This window comes from Trichosurus vulpecula, chromosome 7 (assembly GCF_011100635.1).
Source record: "Trichosurus vulpecula isolate mTriVul1 chromosome 7, mTriVul1.pri, whole genome shotgun sequence".
In the NCBI taxonomy this organism is placed as follows: domain Eukaryota; kingdom Metazoa; phylum Chordata; class Mammalia; order Diprotodontia; family Phalangeridae; genus Trichosurus; species Trichosurus vulpecula.
Window position 1 is genome coordinate 145,620 of NC_050579.1, and position 11,548 is coordinate 157,167.

At 49.6% G+C, this 11,548-nt stretch overlaps 1 protein-coding gene across 1 annotated transcript in view; it reads right to left on the reverse strand.

Annotated features, from left to right (window-relative positions):
- GPR35 (G protein-coupled receptor 35) overlaps positions 1-7,871 on the reverse strand; it is a 32,046-nt gene extending 24,175 nt beyond the window's left edge. Inside the window, exon 1 of the mRNA XM_036766292.1 lies at positions 7,789-7,871. The gene's annotated coding sequence lies outside the window, so the exon portion shown is untranslated. The remainder of the gene's footprint in view (positions 1-7,788) is intronic.
- Between the last annotated feature and the right edge of the window lie 3,677 nt (positions 7,872-11,548).

The window sequence follows — 11,548 nt, forward strand, 5'->3', positions numbered from 1 at the left end:
GTAAATAAATGAAATGGAACATGACTGTGCTATAAAAAACAATGAACATGGAGAATAATGGGAAGACCTGTATGAACTGATCCAAAGTGAAGCAAGCAGAGCCAGGAAAACAACATGTACAGACATGTGTGTGTGTGTGCGCACGCGCGCGTGTATCTATATATGTGTGTGTGCGCGCGCGCGCGTGCGTGTGTATCTATATGTGTGTGTGTGTGTGTGTGTGTGTGTGTGTGTGTGTGTGTGTGTGTGTATACATATAATGACCACAACAGCAGCAAGTGGTGCAGTGGGTAGAGTCCTGGGACTGGAGTCAGGAGGACCTGAATTCAAATCCAACCTCCAACACTTCCTAGCTGTGTGACCCCGGGCAAGTTGCTTCATCTCCATCTGCCTCAGTTTCCTCAATTGTAAAATGAGGATAATCATAGCACCTCCCCAGTTTGTTGTGAAGATCAAGTAAGATAATATTTGTAAAACGCATCTGGCACAGAGTAAGCACACAAATAAATCCATGTCTTCTTCCTTCCTACAGCATCGTAAATAGAAAACACAACCACAAAACAATTGAAACTCAGTGCTCGAAATTATGGCCAAACTTGGCCCCAAGGAAGAACTGTGGGAAGGGACCTTTCTCTGCTTCTTTGCAGAGGCAGGGGGAGATTGCATATGTCAGACTTTTTTTGAGGTGGGGTTTAATTTTACTGGACTGTTCTTAAAACTCTTTTTCATTCTTTGCTATAAGGGTTGGTTCTCTGGAAGGGGGACAGAGAAAGAAGAATGCATTGGGGAAATGATATAAGAACAAAAGATCAATTTAAGAAAGAGAGAGAAAGAGAAAGGAAAGAAGGAAGGAGGGAAGGAAGGGAAGGAGGGAGAGAGGAAGGAAGGGAGGGAGGGAGGAAGGGAGGAAGGGAGGAAAGAAGGGAGGAAGGGAGGGAAGGAGGGAGGGAGGGAGGGAGGGAGGAAGGGAGGAAAGAAGGGAGGAAGGGAGGGAAGGAGGGAGGGAGGGAGGAAGGGAGGGAAGGAGGGAGGGAGGGAAGGAGGGAGAGAGGAAGGAAGGGAGGGAGGGAGGAAGGGAGGAAAGAAGGGAGGAAGGGAGGGAAGGAGGGAGGGAGGGAAGGAGGAAGGGAGGGAAGGAGGGAAGGAGGGAGGAAGGAAGGGAGGAAGGAAGGGAGGAAGGGAGGGAGGGAGGGGGAGAGAGAGAGAATTCAGGAGCTTCTCTTGGCCACGTCCCAAGCCAGAAAGTCTCCCATGACGCAGAGGGTGGAACTGTGTGACATTTAGGAGTGTCCCAGCTCCACTGCCCCTGATAAACCCTTTTGCTTTCCTCAGCCTCCCCCCTCCTACATCTGCCACCCCACACACACACACAGAACAGAGCCTTCTGTCTCATAAATCATGCCTAGATATGAAGCTGCCCAAGCTCATGCCCCAGAGGGATGATCTCAGTCTCCCTAGTGCCTAGCACATTACCTGGCACATAGTAGGTGCTTAGTTGAATTGGAGTAGTACTCTCCTCTGTCCTGAGCATTCTTCTTTCTGCCAATGGCCCCTTTCTCAGTCTTTTTCATGTTTCGTTGTCTCTCTCCAGTTCCCCAAGGGTGGGTATCCCCCGAAGCTCAGCCTTAGCCCTTTTCTCTTCTCTTTCTATGTTCTTTCCCTTGGTAATCTCCATTAGAAGAAAACCTCCTTGAGTAGGACTATTGTTCTTTGTCCTGGTGTTCCCAGAAGCCAGCCCAGTGCCTGGCACATAGTAGGTACTCAATTGAATTGACTTGAACCTGAACAAATCAGTTCGTTTCTCTGAGTCTCAATTTCCTGATCTGTAAAATGAAGGGGCAGGGTCGATGGCCTCTGAAGTCACTTAGAGCCCTAAATCATGATTCTAAGTCACTCAAGCTCCCTGGCCTCACCTGGAAAATGAAGAATTCCGATTAAATTAGGTATCTCCCAGGTTGAGATCTACAGTCCTACAGACTGAGGTGATTGGAGTGGACTGTTTGCTATTTGCAAAGCTCTTTACAGTCGATCCCATGAGGTAGGCTGCACAAGTATTGCTGTCTCTACCTAATAGGGAACAGGAAGCTGAGCCCTAGACAGACTGACTTGCTAATCCTCCCCAGCTTCTCGATGTTCTCCACAGCTGACCCTCTGCACCTTTGCCCTGGCTGTCCCCATGCCTGGAATGCCCTCCTTCTTCACCTCAGATTCTAGACTCTCTTATTTCCTTCCAAACTCAGCTCAGGCACCACTTTCTACATGAAGCCATTGCTGGTTCCTCCAGCTGCTGGTGCCATTCACCAAAAAAAAAAAAAACAAAAAACCACCTATTATTAAGTTTGTACATTTGCATATGAGCACTTATATATATATATATATATATATATATATATATATATATATATATATATATATACCAATGGAAACTCCACGGGAACAGAGACTGTCTCGATTTTTGCATTCCCAGTGCTTAGCTCAGTCCCTGGCACACAGGAAGGGTCTTTCCATTCCATTCCCTTTTTGTCTCTGTCTCCCCTGTGTCTAGCACAGTGCTTATCTGTTGAGTTGAAAGATAAGAACGTTCTTCATGCTCCCAGATAGCTTCCTTCCCTTCCCCGGGTGGGCCTCCCAAAGTATCGTAAATTCCACTAGGAAATTCCTCATACCTTTGGGTTAAGCATTGCCTTGTCCACAATCCTTTTCTAAAAGTCAGTCCTTGCTGAGGGAGGGTGGTAGGTCACCTTTATTAAACCCCTTCTACCTTAGAGTTTGGGGGGATGGGGATCAGTGATTTCATTGGTGTAGGGAAAATGCTGTGCGCTCATAAACCCCTCAGCTGCTCCTCAGCTTATAGATAAGTCACCAAGCACCTATTGGGTTCCTACTATGTGCCAGGCTCACATGTTGGCTGTGTGGCCTCATGCCAGTCACACACACACACACACACACACACTATGCATGAGCCCTCCCCCACTCAGAGCTGTGTTTCTCTTCCTCCCACTGGTACCCCAGCCCCATCAATGGCCTCCCTGACAGCAGCTTTGCAACACCCATGGAGGACAGTGTCCCAGCTTAAAAAAAAAAAAAACAAAAAACTTTTGCTTGTGTGTTCTGTGCCGTTTGCCCCAGGCACCAAAAAAAATGCTCCATCAATGAGGATTGAAGACATTCCACAAATACCAATGTGTGAAGGAGTTAGGTCCAACAAAGAAGCAATGCTCTCGGAGCTAAGACAAGGCCTGATGTTGGGCAGGGAATACACAGAAACCACTTTCTCTGTGGACCTTCCCAGGCCCGTCACCTCAAGACTCGGAGACTTGAGCCTTCCCTGGGATATGCCAAACTTTGACTGCTCCAGGACCCCACCAGACCTGGCCCTTCCTTCCCAGGGCTCAGGATCTGCCAGTAAAGTGGTCATTATGGATAGGACAAGCATTAGGCAGGACATATGAGAGTATGTGAGTGCACCATCAAGGCCTGCTGCTATCTGGTAACTCTGAAAATCCACATTTGTAAGCTGATTGTCCTAATCTCTTCCCAATGCGGTATTAATCTAACATACCAACAATGAACATTATTAGAGTTGGAGACACAAAAAGAGGCAAAAGACAGTCCCTGTCCTCAAGGAGCTTACTTATTGGGGGAGACGATGAACAACATCTACAAAGCAGGCTCTATACAGGATAAATAAGAGATAATTAAGAGGGGAAAGGCGTTGGAATTAAGAGGGGCTGGGGGGCTTCCTGTAGGAGGTGGGATTTTAGTTGGGATTTGAAGGAAGGCTGGGAGGGCAGACAGGGGCTGGGCAGCTTTCAGTCTCCAGCCAGGCTCACGGAGCTTATGGCTGGTGAGATGTGGGCTTGGGAGTGAAAAGAGCACTGGGTTCAAATCTTGCCTCCAGGTGACAAGCCTCTCGGCCTCAGCTTCCTCCACTGTAAAATGAGAGGATCAGACTAGATGCCTAAAGAGCTTCTTAGGGAAGGGCCTCAAAGGCCTCAAGTCCATCCAGCCTGTAACTGAGTAACAATGCCTTCAATGACCTGTAAGGATGGGGAGCTCACTACCTCGCCAGGCAGTCCATTCCCCTTGGGGCGAGCGCTGAGCGGCAGGAAGTTGGAGCCCCAGTCTGCCTCCCCAGGCCTCACTGCTTTTACCTCTGTTCTCTCCCTCTTTCCCTAAAAACTCAGCTCGCATGTCCCCACTAAGCCTCCCCTTCTCCAGACTAAACAGCAGTCCTCCAGCCAATCCTTATATGGCCCAGTCTCCCTCCTCTGGACAGTGTCCAGTTGGTCAGTGGCCTTTCTGGAGGGCGGATGGTGGCTCCCAGAACCAGGCATAAGGTGACAGAGGGAGAGGTGAGGGCTGGGAGCCGGATCTATCCCTTCCAGCCCCAACATTCTCCCATTGACAGGAGTGCCCAAGCCTCCTTTCCTCCTGCTTCTCCCTCCCCCTTTCTCTTCCTAGAGCCTGCCCGAAGGCTGCCCCTTCCTCGCTGCTGGCCCTCCTCTGAGCTCCTGGGGGCCATTCCTGAGGACCCCCCAGAAGGGTGCTCCATCCTTCCCTCTAGGCTTAGCCTCATACCAGCCAGCACTTCCCTGGCTCCCTGAAGTTGGCCAAGTGTTGTACAATGATCTCAGCTGCTCCTCACAATGAGCCTGGGCAGTAGGTTATACTATCATCCCCACTATTGCAGGTGAGGGAGCTGAGGCAAACAGAGGTTAAGTGACTTGCCCAGACTCTCATAGCTAGAAAGCATCCGACAAAGGATTCGAACTCAGGTTTTCCTGGCTCCAGCGCTCTATGCATTATGGCACCACCTAGTGCCTTATTTGCTACCTGCCTCCCCACCCCCAACCCCCATCCCCAGACCTTAAGCTTTCTGGAAGATCAAAGGATTCCCAAGCCATCAGCTCATACCTCAGAGACACTCTAGCCCAACTGCTTCATTATACAGATGTGGAAACTGAGACCTATGGAGGCTAAGGTGACAGCCAAGGTCACACAGGCAGTCAACAAACTGGGTGGGATTCAAACCCAGGACGCCTGACTCCAAATTCAGCACTCAGTCTTTCCACTGCCTCTGAGATCGAAGAGACCCTATATTCTCCCATTTCCCTCACAGAACACACATACGATAATAATTATTAGTGTACAATTATTACATAATTAAACATCTACCCAGAAGCTTCAAATGTCAAAGCTGGAAGGGGCCTTAGAAGTCATGCAGACAGAGGAGGAGGCCCAGAGGAGGCAAGGTGCTACCTCTGTGTAGCTGTAGCCTGGCCAGGGCTGGGAACCAGCAGCCTGGGGTTCGATTGGCTGAACTATCTTTTCCATCAGAGGAAGAGAGATTCAAGAAGAGATCCCTTATCAGACATGCAGGAGAAAGTGCAGAGGAAGAGATGTGGTCATGGGGGAGGGTGGGCAAGGATGCTCGAGCCTCTTGCCTCTCAGCAGAGAGGTGAGGGGCTACGCGTGCGCAGTGAGGTGTGTACACACTGTCCACCATGGCCCCTGGGCCGGTGCTGTTTGCTTGGCAGCTTTTCTCTTGGCAGCGAGGAGGGGGGCCTGGGTTGTTGGGAAATGATGAAAATATAAAGAATTATAAACATAAAACATTATTTAAAAAGAAGATGTTTAAAGGAAGACAAACACAGCCGGCCTCCGGGCTTTCATTGCCGTAGGGGACTAGACTGATGATGAGTAATCCCTCCCACTCGTGCAGTGTAGAAGGGTGCCTGAGGACACGGCCTTGGGGCACAAACACAAGAGGAGGCAGAACAGAGACTTGAACTCCGGTCTTTCAGCTCTCTATCCACAGCCCCTCTGGTCCTTCCCTACTCAACCCAAATAGAAAGAGTGTTGAACCTGGAGTCTACCACCGACTATCTGTGTGGCTCAGTGCAGGCCACTCAGCGAAGTATTTTGTGAGACTCAGTTTCTCCTGCCCTAAAATGGGAGTAATAAATCCTGTCCTGCTTCTTATCCAGGCTTGCTGTTGATCAGTCATGTCTGACTCTTTGTGACCCCGTTTGGGGTTTTCTCATCAAGAGATCCTGGAGTGATTGGCCATGTCCTTCTCCAGCTCATTTTACAGGTGAGAAAGCTGAGGCAAACAAGGTGAAGTGACTTGCCCAGGGTCACACAGCCATGAGAACAAAACACTGTCCTACGTGAGCTCCTTGAGAGCAGGCTGTGTCTCACTTCTGTGGTAGTCTTCCTAGAGCCCTCAAAAGCACCAGGTTCAAAGTAGGCCCTTCATACATGCTCAAGTGACTTCTAAACCGGGTGTGCTGGTAAATGTTTAACAACTGGCTGTCTAACAGGAAAAAAGACAGCTAAATGTGCCCAAAACACACTTTCCAATTTAATCTGCCTTATTAAGATTTTCCCCATCCCTTCTTAAGTCTGGACAATGAACAAAGCAGTAAATTGAGCCCTGATTGTGAGTGTTTGCTGATCTCTGGGATAGAAATGCTCATGCTGCCCGTTTAACAGCTGGCTCTCCCAGCACACACTCGCACCCTTGCTTCTAACCTAACAAACGGGAGCTGAGTAGGTAGTGCAGGGAGTGTTGTCTTCACTGCACATATGAGAAAACCTCGGAGAGTTTGAGTGACTTGTAAAGCACCAACGCTGGCACTCATAAATGTCAGCAGCGGGATTGGGACCCAGCTCTCCTCCTCGGCCCAGCACCCACATTGGCCTCAGCAGTGGGGCTCCTGGGGGATCCAGCAGGATGGGCTGTGCTTCTCACATACACAGGGCTCCTTCTCCAAGACAGTTACAGTAAGTCACGGACTCGTCCCTCCTCCTTCTGCACTCCTTTAGTGATGGAGACTAGAGTCATAGGACCAGACATCTAGACTTGAAAGGGACCCTAACTGGTCCAACCCCCTCATTTTATAGATGAGGAAACTGAGGGAAAGTGATTGATCCTGTGATAAGAATCGCAGGCAGGAATTGAACCCAGACCCTGTGACTCCCAAAGCAGAATTCCCTCCGCTGTACTCTACGTGCTGCCACCCTAAGAGCACCAGGGTCCAGAGTGACAGCCCAGTCACAGGATCCCAGGTCTAGGGCTGGAAGGGACCCCCTTTCATTTCACAGAGGAAGAAAGAGAAGCACAATTCAAACCCAGGATTGAGGACCTGCCTGACTGTCCTGGAGACTAAAGAAAAAAAAAATGTCTCCCCTCTACCTGGGAAGATTTTCACCAAGGCTGGTGAGTGAAACCTGAGCCACTCAGAAATTTCAATTTTGCTCCTTCTCTGGTTTTCCCTCTAACTGAGGTCATATGGAATTCCCAGACACAACAACCCTGAGAGGCAGGTGCTATTATTATCTCCAGTTTACACAGGGAGAAACCAAGACTGAAGGCAGTTAAGTGACTCACCCAGGGTCACATAGTCTAACGTCTGAGGCAGAAGTTGAACTCAGGTCTTCCTGACTCCAAGTCTCTCAGCCCTAGCCACCTTTGCTGCCTCCACTGACAAGCTCAAAGAATGTTCTCTTTTTCCTTAATGAAGTCACAGACGGGCTCCTCTTGTCCGTTTCAAAGCCTCTCTCCCAGAATTTATGATATTCTTGGATTTACATACACCCCTCCAATTCCCTCAACCCAGAAATTATTGCTATTATAGCTTAATAACTGTTATCCTGCTATACACCCATGGGGCCACCTTGCACACACTTTCGCACTCACTCCTTGGGGAGTTCACCCCTTGCTCCCCCACCCCCAAGTTACCGGTGCCCTCAGAGTCCCTAAGGGCCAGTGGGGATACTCACCAATATGATCAGTGGTGGTGAGACAGGGGTGCTGGTGAATCCACAAGGGGACGAATGGTTCCCTTACTCTGCCCCAGGCTGGGTGCTCCCCTCTGTCTTCTTAGACTTTCTCAGCCTCTCAGCTATGAGTTCCTTCCTCCCCAGCTCAGTCCCAGCTCCCAGGGCTGGGCGGAGCTTCCTGGGGGCACCAAAGCCGGGCTAGTCCCTTCTCAATTTCCCCCAGGATGGGAATACTTCTCTTTGACCCTGGAAGGCCCTTCTTCCCTTTTCACAGAAAGGTTGCAGACTGTGGTGAAACTGAGGGAAATGCCCCACTGGCAAAGGAAATGGGTATACGTCATCTGGGGATTCCTCCTGTCCCAGATTCGATGCTTCCTTCTCATCATCAGAAAGGGGAGAGTCTGACTGAGGTTGGGAGTCCTGCAGCCTGACTCCAACACAGACTAGCTGTGTGATCTTGGGCTGATCCCTAGCCCTCTCTGGGCCTCAGTTAAATGAGGGGTCTGGGCTGGGAAACCTTTAGCTCCCATGATCTTTACCCTCCCGAGCCTCTCCTTTAGGGGGTGAGGTGGGGGGACAGCGGGCAACTGGGTAGGACACTTTCCTGGGCACTAACAGCACTTAGTTCTTCAACCGCTTTCTGCTCTCAGAAAATGTCAGCCCTGCCAAGGAAGAGCTGAGAGTTATAAAGTCTCCCTGCCTCTAATCCAGCACCATCTAGAGCATCTCTGTTGATAACCACTCTCCTGCTCCAGCAAGGAATTCCCCAGGGAGACCAAGCCTCAGATTGCTCCTGGAGCCCCTATTTGGGAGCAGGCGGGGAAATGATTAACTGGTGAAAAAGCAGTCAGCAAGTCTTGGAAAGACAGGGACTGGCAGTTACCCTCTTAGGACCAATCCGGCAGCTTCCTACTCTGCCCTCCCCTTCCATTGTGCTCTCTGGAACCTCCCAGCTGCCACATTAACAAATTGGCCAATATATTAATCCTCTTCCTCTCATAATCCTTTTCTTCTTGCATCTGTGGAACCCCAGCTGTCCCCACAAAAGACCTTGCCTCACTGGCCATCCCCTCCAGGACTTGATACACTCACTCTCCTGCCCCACCCCCCAACCAAGTACTATGGGCTCTCGCTTCTACTTCCAAATATTTCCCTCTGTCGCCAGCCTCTCACCCTCTGAGGTTCACTCCTTCTGTCTGTATTCTTGTCTAGCTCTTTATCGAAAGCATCTACTTGGCCCCAGGCCATTGTCCCTCTCTTCTCAAGATTTTCAGTACCTCGCAGCTAGGTACTAGCTCACAGGCTTCTCCTTCACTCCCACCCCTACCCTTTATTCTTTATCCTCATTTTTGCTGATTTCAGTATACAGAAGAGCATAGAGACCACAGATGTCAGCCAATCCAAACCTCACCCCACCTCGGCCCTGTTTTGTTTTGTTTTTACAATATTTGGCAACTGTCTGTATATGGGAAGTGAGGGAGAGAGCAGAGGGGAGGATAATATGAAGGTTATGACCTGGGGGGCTGGAAGGATGGTGGCACCTTGTACAAAAATAGAGAAAGGGTACAACATAGGGGAAATAGAATGGATTCAGTTTGGGGTGTACTGAGTTGGAGATGACTCTGGGACATCCACTTGGAACTGTCCAATAGGTGACTGATGAGGTCGGACTAAAGCCTGGGGAGTGAGTGGAACTATATACATTGAGCTGAGAGCCGACTTGCATAGAAATGACAGCTGTACCCCTGAAAGCTGGTGAGGTCACCGAAACGAGACAGCACAAAGGGAGAAGAGAAGAGAAACCAGAACAGACACTCAGAGAGGACATGACGTGGATGGTGAACCCACAGAGGAGACTGAGAAGGAGCAGGCAGGAAGCTAGAGGCTGAGCCAGGAAAGGCAGGGCAGCCCAGAGGGGAGGAAGGAACCAGGAGCAGATGGTGGTTCGCAGACCACCAGGATTGTTAAATTCTGCAGGGAGGTGGAGAAAAGACCATCACATTTGGCAATTAAAGGATCAAAACAATCTCCTCTTTCCTCTTGCCTGCCCTTCTTATATGTGAAGACAGTGAATTCTTGTTTGTCTTCAGAAGGCAGTACCATCCCTGCTAAAGAAAGAGAGTGGATCTGGGATTCCATGGACGGAGTGAGCTCCTCGTGAAGAGCCTTCTCCCCCAATGCATTTCTCTCCAGTGTATAGTCTTCCTACACACACTCACACTCATATACACTCGCACATTCATATACACTCACTCACATACACATACACTCATACACACACCCAATCACATACATTCAACCTTACACACACTCACATACCAACTCATACTCATACACTCACACATACTCATAGCCACTCACACACATTCACATTCATACATACATATACACACTCACCTATCCTCACACAATGCACCCCCCCACTTCACATTTACATTCACACACACATATACACATACTCAGATGTACATATGTATATGCCATCATGTTAATTTTAAGCCAGCCTCCTCCACCTAAAGCCACAAACCTGCTGCAGGTTTCAGGCACCCAGCTCCTCTACTCCTCCTATGAGGATGGGGGAGGATGGGGAAGGCACTTATGTAAATACTTCGAAGACAGGATTTGCATGTTTCCTATAAAACAGTCTCAGATCTCTCATCTCTGGGAGCCAGTGACAAAGGAGAGGCTCACACTCCAAACCACAGACCACATTCCAGACTATATCATTTAATGTAGGCACTGACCTTGCTTCCAAGCTCAGGAAGAAATCGTGACTTGGATTTCTCATCTTCAATATCTGCTTTGGAAGGCCTTGGTAAGTGTTAGAGAGCCCCAGGTGCTGCCCTTCCTTCCTGCTTGAGCCTTGGCTCCCATGGCCCAGGAGGAGTGTGATTGATTCTGAGCCTCTTTGCTCTTTGGACTCTGCCAGAACCTAGGGAAATCCCTCCCTTCACTGATCTACTCATCTACCCATCCATCCATCCACCCATCTACCTCTCAATCAATCCACCCATCTATCCATCCATTCATCCATCCTTCCATCCACCCATCTACCCATTCACCAATCCATCCACTTACCCACCCACCCATCCACACATCCATTCACCCATCTACCCACCCATCCACCCACCCATCCAGCCATCCATCCACCTACCCACCCACCCATCCACCTATCCATCCACCCATCCAGCCATCCAGCCATCCATCCATCCACCCACCCATACACCCATCTACCCATACACCCACCCACCCACCCATCCATCCATCCTCCACACAGCTGCCAGAAGGATTTTCCTAAAGCCCACATCTGATCCTGTCACTCCTTATTCAACCAACTCCAGTGGCTCCTTCTTGTCTCTAATACCAAATATAAATATTGAAATCTCTTTGCAAGGGCACCGTTCCTGCCCCGCCCCACCCCCCCCCCCCCCAGTCTCCTTCCACACTCCTGCCCTCCCAGCACTCTGTTCTGGAGACAAGAGCCACCTTTCCACACACAAGCCACTTGTTTCTCTGAGATGACCCAGGCTTGTAAAGGACTCTGGGTTCCCAGCTGCCTCTTGGAAGCGTGGCTTTCCCTCAAGGCTCAGCTCAAGGATTCCTTTCTGTACTGAGCCTTTTCTCCTCTCAAAATTGCCTTGTCTTCACCTTGAAATCATAATGCATAGACAAATGTTCTCCTGTTGTCTCCCGCATACAAATGTCAGCTCCTTAAAGACAGGGGCATTCCACCTCAGTATTTGTATCCCCAATGCATGGC